The sequence below is a fragment of the Hylaeus anthracinus genome, unplaced genomic scaffold (genome assembly GCF_026225885.1).
Source record: "Hylaeus anthracinus isolate JK02 unplaced genomic scaffold, UHH_iyHylAnth1.0_haploid 12002, whole genome shotgun sequence".
In the NCBI taxonomy this organism is placed as follows: Eukaryota; Metazoa; Arthropoda; class Insecta; order Hymenoptera; family Colletidae; genus Hylaeus; species Hylaeus anthracinus.
This window is the reverse complement of record NW_026534349.1, coordinates 10981719-10998832: the sequence shown is the minus strand read 5'-3', so window position 1 is coordinate 10998832 and position 17114 is coordinate 10981719. Positions and strand designations below refer to the sequence as shown.

The following is a 17114-nucleotide window of genomic DNA, read 5'->3' as shown; positions in this document are numbered from 1 at the left end:
CTCTTTCTGCTAAAAATTTTCTGTCGCGTTCGCGATGCTTAACGCACTCCTTAATCACTCGTAATTTTATAAATTTCGACGAATTGTACGTGTCACTCGGAAACCTAAAAATTCGACATTTTTCGATTGTCCGAAGTCGATCGCAGAAGAATATTTCTTTCGTCTGTTTCTGTTTGACAATTGCATAATATTTGTGACAGTAATTGCCACGCAAAGTCGCTTCTACGCATGAAATATATTCGTACTATAGAAAATGTGATAAACCTTACGTTTAGGGGACGAATTCACAAAATTCCAAGAAGAATACTTTCATATTTAATTATAACACACGAATTTTCTACTATTTTGTTTTCAAGGATTAAAGCTTCACGAAAGCGGAATTTATGCTGAAATTTTCGGGTATAGCATTCTTTTCCCAATTGCAACGTAATTTTACGGGCACTCTGTAAAAATAGTCACACTTTTAGCGGTAGCAGTTTTACGAGTTGAGGAAAATGATAGTTGTGAAATGCGTTCGAAACACATGGCCGTATGTATCGCGCTTGCAGGCGATGCTGGAAGGTTAATCTAATTGAAAATACATGTTGCTTTATCAAACGCACCACCCTTATCGGGTCAGTCGCAAGCGTGGAAACATCTTGGACACTGTCGAATGATAAATTCTATAGCATTCTACACAGAAATCAAATTGTACTGCGATGGAAGCCGTGTAAATTGGAGCAAAAAGTTCTCATACAAGTTTCGTGTGTTATTCGTTGATCAGTTTATTAGTTTTGTGGTATTACAAACAACATTTAAATCTTTATTTTATGTCTGCATCGGGTACATAAAATTCTGTATTCGAAATTAATAGTTATTTATGGAAATTAATTTACAAAAATTGTTTCTATATACTTTGTATTTTTTATATCGTATTTATCTTTATTCTTATGTTTATTATTTTTAATAGAGAATTTTATTTACCCCATGGATTCATTGATGATACTTTTATGAATAAATACAAAAACAGAAGATATTTCAAAACAATAGTACCTATTTAATTACAAACAATTCGTTTATTCGACAACTCGTGAATTTTATAAATTTTTGCTTTCAAGAAACGAAGTTTCGCAAAGATAGAATTTATTGTGAATAAAATAGAGATGAAAATGTTCGAATGAACCGTTTGTACTTCATTTTTAATACAGGTTTCTAGATTCTTTTCAGATATAACAAATTTTCTACCCAAAATATGACATAGTTACTTGGGACAATTATTGTAGAAATTATTATTATATATACTTTGTAAGTATCATATCATATTTACCCTCATAAATTTAAATTTGCATAAAGAATCTTTAATATCGATTACAGAATTTTAAGTTATACTCAAATACATAAAATTCTGTATTTAATATTAAAGATAACTATTTCATTTATTATTTTTCCCAATGGCTAGATTGATGCTTTAAATTTACATATTCTGTACGTCACTTTCGCAGATATTTAACGAAATTGAATGTATATCTGTATGGATATGTAAAATAGAAATCCTGGTACAATTTTTAAAGTACACTTTGCTCAAGATCGTAATACAAAGTGGTTACAGAAACTTTCTAAGATACATAAATAACATCGGGATCGGTTGTAAAGCAACTATAAAATTTTACACGGTTTTCTCCTTGAAATCATTTCCCATGGCATAATTCTCGAAATACGTAACATTGAAATGTTCTGTGAACCCAAGTCTCCACTGAAACGAAATAGATAAATCGATAGAGGAAGAAAATCGGTTCTTAGGCCGGTTTTCTATCGCTACATTTCTAAACTTTCGCTCGTAAACCTAATGGAAATTCTTGTAAACTAACCATACATGAATTGTTGCATTGCTATTTATCGTTACACTCAAACGATCTGCACTGTATATTTGTGCCTTGTAACATAAATATCAATAAGTAGGTTAATTAATAAATCTTGGAAACATTAATTGAGGAAATGAACAAAACAAAGAAACAATAAATTATAAATTTGTATGAAAGAGTTTTTATCACTTATATCATTTTTAATTACAACATTTATTACTTTTATGAAATGAAAACATTTTGTTGAAAATATTAAATTTAATAATTTCAAATTACATCCAGTATTATTATAAAATAAAAATTTTGTTTTAATATGAAAATATTAAATTTAATATTAATAAATTTCAAAACCAGTCACACATCGAGATGCTCCAATTTATCTTTCACGGAGACTGAATGAACACCTTCAGTAATCATTAAAAAATTAAAAAATGGAAAAAATAACACATTTTTTTTATGAACGAATTTTATTTACTGAACATATATGTCCCTCATAAAAGCCATTCCGGGCCCAAAATGAGACTGACAGTTGATGTCTACCGATTAATTTTTGTAATATGTGAAAATAAAATTAAAACACCTCGCGTACACTGTGCAAAAATTTACACAGGGTTGCCCATCTGTAATCTACCCTTCTACATACCATAAATCGTATTTATTTTCACCCGAATATATTCAGGAGTGGTTTTTTTCTGCAGGTAAAGCTTGCCCGAGTTATCTCGAGCTTGGTCCTTGAACGGTTAATATTTAACCTCAACGTACAATATATTTATCGATATATTTCCCACTGGTCATTCCGACAAATTAAAAAATAAAAACTGGGAAGTTCAATAATCATATTTATTCCAAACGAATTCTACTGTTCCGTTCGATTTCTCTGATAAAAATCCTCATCGTCAGGTTTCGCATACGCAAACATCGCGAGAAACGATAAGCGCTCCGTCGAACGGTAAACACAGGTACGATGTATCGAGGAGTGGATGTATCGAGGCGCTGCTGACGTTTACCTGTTCAAACAGCGCGACAGACACCACCTATGCGGTTTCGTCACGGTTGAACGGTAGAACGAGCATAAAAGCTGGGGGTTCCGCTCGCGCAGCCAGGTTGCAAAAATCGGCAGACCTTTCGCTGCGCAGGTAGGAAACACGCTCGTAACACTTCTAGACGCTCTTACGCCGCTGTTGTTTAGTAGCGTTCCGGTGAACATGACTCAACGGACCGACAGAAAGTCAACTTTGAAGCTTGTATGTTCGGTACATGTACAGTTGGTAAGATAGAGTAGTACTCCATCGGTAAAATTCGTTAATTAAGGACAGTTGATCGATAAGGCTGATGGGTTTGAGGGCAATGTAAAACACTGTTGATGAATCAGGAAATTCTGCAAAAATGTTTAGTTATCGAAGCTTCGATACAACTGTTAGGAAAATATCACTTGAACCTTACAAATTTTCCTACTTTATCAATATGTTTCTTCTATATGATTGTTTATAGATTAGTCAGTCTTTAGGAATCACACGAATAATATAATAGAATTGTGATACTCGCAGAAAGTAAACCCTTAAGCTTGAATATTTTCTATATAAGTAGTACTACACAGTCGATAAGGTAAAATTCGGTAATATAGAGCAGATAATTGACAAGGCAGACAGCTTTGCCGGTAATGTAGAATAAGTGTAAAAGTAAGGTTCTCTCTCGCGCTTCTAAGCTGCGAAAAAATCGACAGACCTTTCTTTCCGCAGGTAGGAAAACATGCTCGTAACACTTTCAGACACTCGTGCTGTTGTTTAGTAGCGTTCTGGTGAACCTGACTCAACGGTCCGACATTTCGCAATATCGCGCAGCGAGTCGTGATTTCACAACGAGCACCGTTTTATTAATCGCTGGCTAAACGTAATTGGAAAATCAATAGCGATCGTTTCGAGTAGCGATGGGAACGATAGTGAATCAGTGTTATCCGTGCAGCATAGTATCAACATAGATATCTTAGTTAGTTAGTTCCGCGTCTGTGAAAATCGATAATTGCTCGATGCCACAATTGCTATTCAAAGACGTTCAGTCATTTGCGAGTGTATCTCAGATTTGAAAAGGGCTTGGCAAACACGGAAGTTTGATATTCGCGTGACATAACTGACTTCGGTACTCGCATCGGTGCCTTGTTCGTGTTGTACGAACTCTTTTTGGAAGGCGTTCGAAATGATAGGCCAGATTATATTCGTTTACTTCGGCACTCATCCTGTTTGCACAAGTGATAGGAGCTCCTCCATGCTAAAATGCTAGCAGATCACGCGATTTCTGGATAAAAAAATTGCTATATGGGAAATTACACGATTACCGAACCTTATTTGTCGTGGCACCTCTGTTTATCTCTGATTTATTAGCATTAAAGAAATATGGAATAATACAGTAGGATTGGTGTGTTAGTGGTGGATGATGTTTCTTGTGTCTAATGTTTATATAATTGTCGGTCAACTGTAAGAAGGAAGTCAAATGTATTCGTTAACGATATATATAGATATAAAATATCTATTCCGTACAACTTCGACTAATAATTTCGTACATTTCTCATATATACTTTATATATCATTTAATCGTATTTATTAGGAGGACCAGAAAGTAATGTCGTTTTTGCGAATGTCAATACTTGTTTATCATTTATCTTCTCATTGTATACCAATTTTAATCGATCAGGTATCGAAAATTTACACACCAGATAGCATAAACGTCGTTGATAACGAGGGCGATTACATAATTAATTGAAAATAAAAACTTGTTATAAGTGTATTTGTTTGAATTTAATGTAAAAGGAACGACATTATTTTCTGGTCCCCGTAATATTAATTCTGAAAAAGAATCCGAGGCATATTTTCGACATTTCTCTCAGTTTCATGATACATCCTTTACACTTTTTAAATAGCCATGCTCCACTGTAGGACGTGGGTTCCATTAGTAGATCCCTGATAATTAACGTTCCCTGCTGTCTTAATTCCGGCTGGTCTTCTTTCTTACCCCGCGTGGGGAGCAAGTGTCGGATTTATGGGAAGATTAAACGACGCCAGGGGAAAGAGATTATGGGACAACGGACGCTGCATCGCAGACAGGGCCAAGACTCGTGCGTGGGAAGAAAAACGATGCCAGTTTGAGGCCAGGCTCCGTGTGAATCGGGAAGGCTCTCCTCTTTCGTTGGACGCCGGTTCCTTTCTTTCATCGCTCTTTTACCTCTTCTCGTCCGTGCAAACTGTTTTTATAGTTATCGACACGATGTTAGGGTGAAACGGTAGTCGATGATGGGACAAACCCGCCAACCAGGGAGACGTAAAGCGATACTGGAGGACAGGGGACGATATGCGCTAATTTATCGGTGTCTCGTTAACCCCCGTGGGATCCTGTTTCTGAGCTGGCATTTTGGCCGCAGTGTGCGCGTTACACGTTAGTTGAGCGTTTCAGGAAAGAATTTTCCGCGGATAAGATTACTAGATACTTCTGTTCGCGTTAGGAGCTACCGATGTAACGGTTTATCGCGTTGCGAGTCGACGGTGTGAAATCAGCTCGAGAGATGTTTATAAGTGAGGTTCCTGGTGTTAGGTCGACGTCATCCTTGAAGTTAATCGTCCTTCCTTAGTGTTATTTCTTTGAGACGATGTCAGATTACGCTTAATAACTTGCTGTACCTAAAAGCTGATGGTCTAATAGCCTGATCCCATCGCTGCCACTCATTTGTCTATTTCCATTCCAGTATCTCGGTGTTTCCATTAAAATTGTTGAATCAAGCAAAGAATTTCTCGTGAGAATTGTTAAAAACTTCTATGTGTGGTAAGGGATTACTAACAGAACGGTTTACCTTGCTATGGAGAGAAGGCAGTATTTTTACCATCCATCGACGACTGCCACGATAATCGAAACGCACGCACGGATGATGCACAAAGAGGACAAGAGGTAAACGTCCCACTGATGACTAATGTCGCAGAAACTAATTACTACCCTCGCAGACGTTGGTCCCGCGATTTATCTCTCCCAGGGATCGATAAGGTGGCCCTGGGGCTGTCCAGGGAATAAGTTTTGATTTATATCGCGGACATTCGCGCTAGAGATCGGCCAGGACTGCATTAGCCTCGCTACTAATTACGGTTTATTGTATCTCGATGTTCCGCGATTTCTCCTCCGCGACGATCCCTCGCGAATCGACGATTAATGGCGAGAATTGTTAATTAGGATCGTTTCTCGAGCACTCCCTTTCGTTATAGCTTGTGAAATTTTATTACGATTTACGGATAAGTCGTAATACAGATTGAATGTAAAACATCAGAAAAAAATTTGCGGATTAAATTAAATTCGTTGACACTTCGAAGAAAAAAAATGTACAGTAAACAACCCGGGAATATTATACAAATAAAAGAATTACATATTTCTAACTAATTATATAATTTCATTTAACAATCCAGACCACAATTCGTATACACCAAATAAAATACCAATCACTGACAATCTTTTATTCTTTATTCGAAGCTTCCGTTTAATGTAAATCGAAACATCGATTAAATTCTATTCAGAAAAGAATTTGCCGACCAAATTCAATTTATTCGTAACACCACCGAATTCGTCACAATATTGCCAAAACAAAAGAAAGAAACGTGTATTGTAATTTCTATCGATCGAATAACATTTGAAAAATTGATTACCTTATACCTGTAGCTGAAAACTTTTATTTCGTTGAGAACCGCGTGGATGTCCGGTCCTGACCAACGAAAGCTCGTTACGGGCAACGCGACACACAGCTGGTCCGTCCGCTGGTTGCGAAAGACAAAGCAACGCCGACGAGTCGAATCCGTGTGCAAATGCAATTTCCATGCAATGATGCGCAGAGCAGTCCAACTGGCCGCTCGTAAAATGCTAATTGGATTTCGGCCCGTCATTGTGTCTGGCAGGAATGGTGACCTCGTGACGAACATTTGACATCTTCTCTGTCCGCCTTTTGTGCATCTCTTCCTGGACCCCAATTTTTCCGCACGATCGACGACGCGAATTCGACCAAGCGACCGGTATTGCTGTGAAAAAGAAACGATCCTCGATGAACCATCGCGTTGGTCCTGTTATTCTAATTCGACAGTTTAGAATATGGACGTTACGAGAGCTTTGAATCCTCTGCTTTGATGTCGCAACATACGACAGTAAAGGTGTGTATTGATGGGAAATGAGATGTAAAATGAGACCGACATATATTTGCACCTCACAATCAGAAGTATACTACGATAGGACCACGAATGTAATTAATTCCATGGAAACAAAAAGGATTCTGATTTACCATTAAACGCTAGAAAGTTGAAAAGCGTGTGATCTTATGCTATCGGGCCATAGGCTTATTAGGCCACCCCTAATGTTTCCCAAATTGATTCTTCAAATTTTTACCAACTATCTAACCATGTTTGCCGTTGTATCCTGCTTCTTTCGTATGTTCGAATCGTTGAGTCCCACCGATTCAATCGGTGACCGATTTCAAAGTCCTGCATCGAATTTTCTCTCGAACCATCGGTCGACATCTTCGTCGCCGTTTATCACGATCGATTCCGCGAAGATCGTAGATAAGCATCGTCCTCGGCGCCGCGAAGAACGTGTTCGTCGGTTGTAAATGACGCGTATAAAGACCCCGTAACGTGCACGCCTGATGGACCGCGCGTGCAGCAAGAAAAGCCACGGCCGTATTACGCTGGTCTGCCACGGATCCTGTTTCTTTGTGAGGAAAACGTGCGTCACGAGTTCCTTTTTCGTAACGTCCCCCCCGCGCACGTCCTTCCTCTTTCCCGTGCTTCGAACTTCGTGTTGTTTCCTATGCCCATGCCTCGATTCTTGCACACTTTCTACGGCTGCCGCGTACTCGAAAGAAGCGAGCGGCTCGACAGAATCGAGTAAAAGTCGATATCTCAGTTGTACGTGGTCCGATTTTATTGATTTTGGTTTTATTCAAAAGCTTATACGCGGTTTACATCATAAAAATGACTTCAAATTTGGAAAATATTGGAGGCGTGTTGAGATATTCACGAAAGAAGTTTCAGGTTAGGTTGGAATGGACCATCTCTCCTGTAAAAGATACGTGGTAGCTCTAACGCTATATGTGTATACGCGGTGACGGATAATTTTTCATGTACTTGACGCCGAGACGCTACCGCGTCTCTAGATTGAGACAATACGTACCGGTACCGACACGACATTTATTGTTTTTTGGCGCTGCAGAAAATTGTATTTAACATTAGAACGATTGGGGATAATGTGTATCTGTTAAATAATCTACGATTGTACAGGGTGTTTCTTAATATGTGATCACTTTTTGAAGGGTAGTATAAATTTGGAGGGTATATATAAATAGATAAATATTCATACTAATACTAATCTATATGCAGTAATTGTTAGAAATTTATTTCCTTCTAAAGGTTGAATAAAGGAATAGAACACTTTGTTGTAACACACTGTTTATTTTAGGGATTCATTCACTTTAAAAACAATACACGCAGTGTATCCGCGGACCAGTATGACTTAGTAATAGTTACAACGATTATAATGTAAAATGCGAAGGAAGAATGTTCGAAATTAAACGACCCGTACTGGCTGACTTATTCTTTTGGACTGAGGGTCGCCGCTTTCTGTACCTGCTAGGACCCTCTTTCTGCTTTAAGGAAAAACAGACCTTTTTCCCCCAAGGACTTAAAGCGGCAATCGTTGCATTCCAACAGTAATTAATACAGATAACCAAAAAATGGTATTCACACACACGGTAAAAGTGTAAAAGATAAAGTAAACAAAAATGAATTGAGAATTCGGCAAATAAATTTTATATATAATCGAATAAATGGAAGCTGATAAACAATTTTGCGCTATGCGAAGCAATGGAAGAACCCACCTATTGAAATTTTTCTACACGTAGAAAATTATTTGTCACCGATGTCAGCAGATTATTTTTCACGCGTACGGTTGAATTCTGAATTCTGAAGTCTGAATTTTGAATTCTCTGGGCCACTGCGGAATGCTCAGGGGACTTCCAGATTGGAATTGGAACGGAATCGAGGCATCGGCATCGATCGAACGGAATTTCAAACCTCAATTGTTCACGTCGACTCGGGAAATCAAGGATCCGTCGATGGAATGTATGGAGAGGGGGAGAGAAAGAGGGAAAGAGGGAAAACTGAGGATCGATGGGGGCGCCTACTGGAAAAATTAACGCACGAATGACGCCTGTCGACGATGACGAGAGTTGGGCCACCCACCGACGAAATTGAAATTTAAATAGCATCCACCGGCAGGATGAAAGTTTAAACAGCTCCTACCGCGAAGATTGAAATTTAAATAGTAACCATTCGCGAGACGCACGCCTTTCGGACGACACCCACTGTTTGAGATGAAATTTCAAATGGGTATTACAAGGTCCGATGGCCCAACATCACCCACTAGCGTGGATTGCATTAGATTATCATTAACAGGTTGGCTACTATGGCGATCGATGATGTTCGGCGTTTCGAGCTTGCGTAACGTTTCGTTGCAATGGTATAGTGTATGGGCCCTAACGTTAACGATATTTGAAATATCGTTATTAACTTTGAAGCTGTGATTTAGCACATTTTGATACCATGCCTTTTCTCAGATCGATGGAACATTTCCAAGATAGCATCGCCTTCTATCTTTTCAGAGCTGCCATGGTTTTTTTTTTTTTGAGCTTACCCAAACCGTTTATACAGCTATACATTATTATTGTACATAGCTTTATAAATACGCGTTTAGCGATACGATAATCATTCCATTTCTTCGTAAGCAGCAGTGCTCATTCTTGTTTTCCAGTTGACGCATCCTTGACAATATACATTTTTTGCATTCGCATCTAAAACTAACCCATTGTAATTTCCAATGATTGTTGCGACACAGCTTTTAATAAGAAATTATTGCTACTTAAGTGTCAACTTAGAAATATTGCTCATAATATAATCGCTCAGAATATAATAATGCTCAACATTTTCCGCTGTTAAATAACTTTCCAAACAGCCAACCTGATTCCAATAAATTCCCAATCGTGCGTGTTGCACGAATAAACATTCGACCGTTGTCTAACGGGCACACTGAAATTCAAATCCGCTAATTAAACCGAAATCTAGATTCGCAGAATTGTAAATGGGACGACACCCACCGCCGTTAATGCAATTTGAATAATATTTCAAGGTTTACGCCAGCGTTCGCTGAAATTCCACCATGCGGACGCAATTACAGTTGTCGTAGTTTTCACTTGCATAATAGCGACACGTTATCTTGGCTCTCGTTTACCGGATACGATTACCGCGTACTCGGGCCGGGATTTTCGCAATACGATAAAAATTCACTCCATTTCACGTTCCAGAAACCGATGACTCACAGACGAATGGTCCGCCGGCGATTTTCCGAGACCTTTTTCTTGATCCTATCGCTTCGGTACCGTCACATAAAGAACACTTAGAATCTCGCCTTCAAGGATTTTTGTAGAAACAAATCACGTCTCTTCGCAGTCGAAAGGTGTCGAATTTATATCTCCCTTCGGTTGGAATTGAACTGGAGATTCCTGTGATTGTATTTATGGTATAGGTGATCGTGAGTGATTGGTTCAAGCACTATTATTTGGAGTAATATGCAAATTGACCCCTGGTTCAGGCCTTGGGAATTGTAGAATTAGAATGTTGAACGTTTATATGAAAATCATGATCAAAATGATTGAAAATAGTATAAATACATAACGAATCTATTCATAAATATCATACGTATTTCTGTATTTACAATTAGTTAATGATGCACTAGAGAATTTTATCAACAATTCACGAAGTCTCATCAGTAATAATAATAAAAAAAAAACACTACAATTTTCTTTTCATTAATGTATCCACCGTGTGCTCTTAAAACTTCTTTTAGCAATTTTGGTTCTCTAGGTATTAACTTTTTCATTTTATCGAAAATAATATTATCCCATTTGTTGTATAATTAAATGTTTTGTAGATGTTAGACATTTTTTCCGAACTCTTCTATTTAAATGAGAATTTCTCTATGGGAAAGCATTAATATTATGAGACTTAATATTATTAAATGTTACTAAATACATATCCGAAACAGAATTTAATAACACAAAATTTTATAGTAATAATTTACGGTGTACATTAATTATTTATTGAACTACATCTATTCCTAATTGTACCTATTCTAACGTATCATATTGACGAGTAAACATTTCTATTTAAACTAGACTTATAAATAGACTGCGGATCTTTATGCATTTATAGGAAATTTTAATGTGCAAGAAACTACAAAATGCAGACAATATTCAAGAATATAAAAAAAACGTTGAAAGTAAAGTTCATGTTATAATGCTTGCAGAGTAGAATAAATGTCTATTTAGGTTCAATTTTTGTAGGTACGTTTGCAACGATTTTATTTCGCGTAAAGATCCACAATCTAGTTATAAGTGTGTGTTTATAAAGACGAAGAATTAATTTCCACATCTGATACATTGCATCCTAATAGTCCAATCTTGACTTATCTATCGACAAACTGCGAATCTGATTCAGAAAATACAATACATGTATCTACCGGTTGCCTCGATCGGTAAATCCTTGTCAGGAGAAAGTCGTCTATAGTTCTCTCAGCAAGAGTTGGCTCGCGAAAAGTATTAACCACGTTGAGCACGAGATTTGGTAAAAGTGGCATAGCTCGATTCAGTTCCTAGACCTTTTCGCGTTATCGAGGCTGCATAATAAATCGCTTTTTACGAAATGGAAATCGCGTTTGCGGGGTGACTGATCTGCTCCAGTTTCGAAAGCGTTTCTGTGTAACAGGAAATCGAGGAAACGATTATCGATCGTGATTGTAGATCTGGTTTGAGTCACGGTAGCTTTAAAAGCGGATAATGGGGTACAGATGGCTAGAGATTTACGCAATTCTTTTCAATTCGCTGCAGAAACGTCAGGGTTAAAGAATACACTCTGCATTCAAGAGGAATTTTCCATTAAATCACTCGCTAAGATTTTCAAACTGTTAATTAAACTATTAGGTTATCCGAAATACATACACAATACCTTATGTCTAATGTTACATTATACAAGTGCATACAATTCATTTTGCTTCGTTACTGTTACAACGTTAACATCTAAGAAATTAGGTTGTCTATTTATATAAACATTGCCACACAAAATAATTGAGTGCAAGTCACGGAAGAAACTTTTGGGACAATCTAATATTTATTTTGGTGTGGAATATTCAATGAAATAATTAGTAGAGGAATAGAAGTTTTTCGATTGCCTATAAAGCAAATGTTTGAAATAGTTTTATTTAAACAGCTTTTTAAATTCGGATCCAGTACTGGGTCCCTTTCAGAAAATTGCACACTACTACAAAAATATAATAGTGGAATAATGGTTACGTTAATAATAAATTTACTCGCTGCGTTTGTAGTTTTGCAGGAAATTCAATTTACATAGTGTATTAAAATGATCAAGTCATTGTATACCTTTCTCAGCGATACAATCGCTGGAATACACAGTTTGGACACATTATCGTGAGATTTGTCGACATCCTGTACGCAGAATGTCTTAGAACTTGAATGAACTCTGTTTCGAGACAAAGAAATACTCCGAGTTGCGAATTTTCCAATTAACACATTATTGCGCAACAAGTCCTGCGATTTTGATCGTGTACCTTTTTATCGGTGAATCACATAATGAATCATACTGTTGCCATTAGGTGTCGTAGACAATCAGTGATTAAAGTATTATTTTTGTCTTCCTAAGACATCTCACTTATATTAATCTATGTACAAAAGTAATCATTTCTATGCGTATATTTGATCTAACTCGTTAGAAGCACGTTATTACAAATAGTTCGATTGCAAATTTTGAAGTCATTGTAATTTGATATGCAATATTGAGGGGAATAATTAAAAAGAGTTTTTTTATGGCCTAAGAGTAAATGTTTCAAATAGTTTTCTTTAATTATATAATTTTATAATAATTTTACAATTATATAATTCCCTGATGGCAAAGCACTTAATATCGTAAATATTATCAATTACATATTCAGTTTTCGTGCTAGCATACTTATATAAAACTTCAACGTGTTTCGTATGTAAAGCTGACTACCATTCTCGACCATATTGATTTCACTTTCAAAGATAATCTAGGTTATGATATGGGAGTTCGTTGGTGACTTCAGCATAGAACCGAATAGGCCACAGGGTCAGTTGCCCCTATACAGTCAGAATCTAGATATAGCATTCGAATACTTTCGAATAGAACTCATTATACCGCTCGGTACAATACACACAGATGCAATCTCAGCTGGTCGATATCACGAGTGCATAAATATCAAACGCACAACACTGCTTATAATTGCCATTATCTTTCGTATTATCAATTTTGACGTCCACTTTCATGTGTGATTCATATCCTATTCCTTCTAATAAAAATATGCGGAGAATCAAGAGTGAACGACGTAATAAATGACGTTTAATTGAAATGAAGGATCAGTTCTTCGTATAATGTAGACATTGTAGTATATCTCCTAAACATTTAGATTTTGTCCAGGTATACATAGTACGTTTATTAGATATCGAGTAGATGTTATACATAATACATTAAAGAACATAGAAAGTGAAGAAAAGAAACATGTCCGAGTTTTTAGTCAGACACATTCAATATATTAGCTTATTTACAGCGCGAAAACCAAAAATATTATCACCGACACTTGCGTCTTTAAATAAATGATAAATTAAAGTAAATAAATAATGTACTGTACATTAATTCTGTACCTCTATAATCGATCCTTGATAACTCTCGTTCAAACAGATACACTTACTCGTCATTTTGTTGTACTTTACTAGCCACGAAATTTGTCTTCTACAATTATTATAATTACCAAGTACACTTGTAATCTGTTAGAAGACCAACAATAACCAAAATTTATTGGCTACTGAAATTCGTACATACAGAAGTTCGTCCTGTAAATTGTTAATTAATCAATTGCAGTTGTAAGGATTGTTGATTTTTGTGAGAATATCAAATGTCATAAACTGTTATCTTAAATAAAATCTCGGAATTAATCGATAGCCCCACAGAATTAGTTTCTACATCAAATATACAGGGTGGCTACGTATAAGTACGGACATACGCAGGCTGTCAATTCTACAACACGTAACCAACAAAAAATTACTCTTAGACATTTTCTTTGTGTCGCCTTATTCTGAAGTATTTTCACTTTTAATTTTTCTTCCGTTCTTTTTGACTTGACACTCTTTAAACGGCCATAACTCCGCCAAACTGCAGTGCAAACTCAAAACTAGGTATACCATTCGAAAGAGCGTTAAATTTCCCAACTCTCTGATACAAAACCAAAATTTGTTACGAAGATTGAATACGTGAAAAATTAGGTCAAACTTTACATTGTGGAAATATCAAAAGACTTGACTTCTTCTGTATTCGTTTTTCGATTTCAAAGACGTAGTTGTGTGCCGGGCACTCTTCGGGAAAAAACTTCCTCGAAATCTCAGCTTTTGAATGATATTGTCAAAAAAAAATTGTACGGTGGTATTTTAGGGGGAAAATAACGTTCAAGTCCAGAAAAGCGTGGGTTTTCGGGTGATGGGGTTTTGGGGATTAAAAATGTCCCACCGTGCATTACGGTCCATCGAAAAGGTGGCACACTTTTAATCCTACCGTGCCCAAAAGAGTCGAAGAGTGTCGAGTGGAAAACGCAGAAAAAATATTCAAAATGAAAATTCTCGAGAACAAGGCGACACAAAGAAAATGTCTAAGAGTAATTTTTTCTTGGTAATTTGTTGTAGAATTGACACCTTGCGTATGTCCGAACTAATACGTAGACACCCTGTATATATTGTATGTGTTAAAATAAATTGTGATACTAAAAGAAAATAAAGTGCGCTTCGAATATTGCGTGCTTCGCACTCGATTTCGTCTCTTCGCGGTCGAGTAGCCTCTCTCTCTCTCTCTCTCTCTCTCTCTCTCTCTCTCTCTCCCCCGAGTTTAATCGCAACGGCCGCTAGAGGCGCTGGTAGTCACGGTTCGACAGCGGCCCGAACATATAGTCGCGAGCTGGTCTACGGTGCGGACGACCGTGCAATACCGTTGCTCTTCTCACGTTTACCCGCGGCGCGCGTGTTTCTCGAAATATGAGTGCTCGTCCTTGGTGAAAGAAACGCGAGATGCTGGCCAGCTCGTGCCAACGGTTCGCGTACATTCCTGGAGCTCGGTAACGATTTCCCGTGGCCACGAAACGGAGCCCGCGACCCGGGCCCTTTTCCTTTTCCTCGTTACCTCGTGTCATCGACTGTGGTCCCTTCTTCCATCGGCACGAAGAAGAATCGCGACTCGTGGCCCCGTGCAACCGAAGAAAGTCTCCAGTTCGAGGTTTGTCGTTCGTGTGCTTTCGTATCTTGTTTCGAGACTACTTCGGCCGAGCACGAGTGCATTCGTACGTTTGCGGAGGTTAATGGTATTCCCTGCATTCCTGGGGACCTTTTTCCTCGTCCTTGGTTGCTCCGTGCCGCGCCTCATTGTTTTGTGAAGTCTTTTGTGCCGCTTCCGTCGTACGGGAATGTTTCGTGACCGATCCAAAAAAAGAGCAATAGCGAGTGGAAAGGAATGAATAACCGCGGCACAAGAATTTACAAAGTTTCGGAACGGACTGGGAAAACGAGTAATTGAAAGTGATGGAACATTGTTTATTCCGCGGTTCGCGCTTTGTGTAGATTGTCGAAGTATGGTCGCAGGTGCCAAAACGGTGTGCTCGAGTGGACATTTTCCCAAGCGGTTACAGCTAACCATTGTGCAGCGAAGAGTTGACCTTTCGCTCTTCACTCACGGCGACGTAATACGCACCGCGCGACTTGGTTTTATTTACCGCAAACACTGACCGAATCCACGCTGTACGCGAACGAAAGTCGAGTCGCTCGCGTTTGTTGGTTTCTGTGGGAATCGGGGGACGGTCGTATGTCAGAAGCAGCGACCACGAAATTGCCTTGGAGTACCGAAAATGATTCTAGGGAGCGCGAGTTAACAGGTGCCCCGCGGTTAAGCACACCATAGCGAGCCTCGCGTAATCATCGAATTTGTGAATAGACCGTGTAACGATACAGTGTGCGAGGTTTCCGCGAAACGATCATTCGAGAGAGGTCACCGTCGTCGATAGACGAAGGAAAACATCGATAGGGGAAATATTCACGTACCCACCCGACGTTTCCACGTATTCCCAGGCAACAGAGAACCTTATTTGTTTTCCTTGATACACGTGTTCCTCCAGGGAGCACCACGGTACACGTCTATATTTAGAGGAATTGCTGGAGCAAGAAATTCGGAGCCCTCGATGACTGGTGCGTTCCTCGGCCCTTAGGAGCCTCTCACTCTCCAGCGTCGAGACTAAGGTAAATTTCAGGAAACTCTCAGTCGTCTGGACCGGGAACAAACGCGTGCTCCGTTTACGATAACTTTTATCGTGATACGAGCAAAATATAGGGCAGAGATGGGCATCGTTTTATCGTGCGAATAATTAAGGAGGAAGGGAGCAAGTTTTTATTCTTTCGACGTCTTTCAGTCTTTTTTTCGTATTGTTATATTGAGTTCATCGTAACTCTTATTTTCTCCCTTTCTGTTTCCTGTTTCTGTATTTTGGTCAGGGTTGCGAGTAATTAATTACTTTTATAATTAATTTCCGTCTTTAATCGACAATTAATTACAAACAATGTAGTTAAAAGTTATTTAATTGAAATGAATCAAGCAGAATTAATCGAAAGTGGTTTAATTGACGATTGATACGAGCAAATTTAATCGAAGATATTTAATTGACGAATACTTTAAGCAGAATTAATTCAAGCTATTTACTTGACGATTTGTTTATATTTTCAATGTTAAAAGAGATTTATATAAAATATCATTAATTGTATAAGTAACACATATAAGGTTCGTACAGAAAGTGTTATGCCGGCAATGCCAAATTAGCTGAACTGCTTTATGTTTTTAGTATATTAGTTTAACTTATACCTATGGTATATATATTTGTTTTTATTTTGTCGTCATTGAATAGGAATACATATTTATTCTTATTTACGTTATAAATTATTTATTCGTAGAATTATCTCAACAAATACACTATTATATACACAAGCAACTCATTTTGATGAGGTTAATAGTATTTAGTATATTGCATTTGTCGCTACAAATTGGTTTATATATATATATATATATATATATATATATATATATATATATATAT

The 17114-nt window shown here is 37.7% G+C and overlaps 1 protein-coding gene across 15 annotated transcripts in view; it reads left to right on the top strand.

Moving 5' to 3' along the window:
• Window positions 1-17114, top strand: part of LOC128891846 (disabled homolog 2-interacting protein) — a 412576-nt gene that overhangs the window by 317219 nt on the left and 78243 nt on the right. For 3 of the 15 annotated variants that reach the window (XM_054151721.1, XM_054151722.1, XM_054151723.1), the window contains exon 1: window positions 14918-16266. The exons of 10 other annotated variants lie outside the window; for them this stretch is intronic. The gene's annotated coding sequence lies outside the window, so the exon portion shown is untranslated. Of the gene's footprint in view, window positions 1-14917; window positions 16267-17114 lie in introns of those variants that run through there. 2 more of the 15 variants (XM_054151715.1, XM_054151714.1) reach the window with 1 other exon arrangement.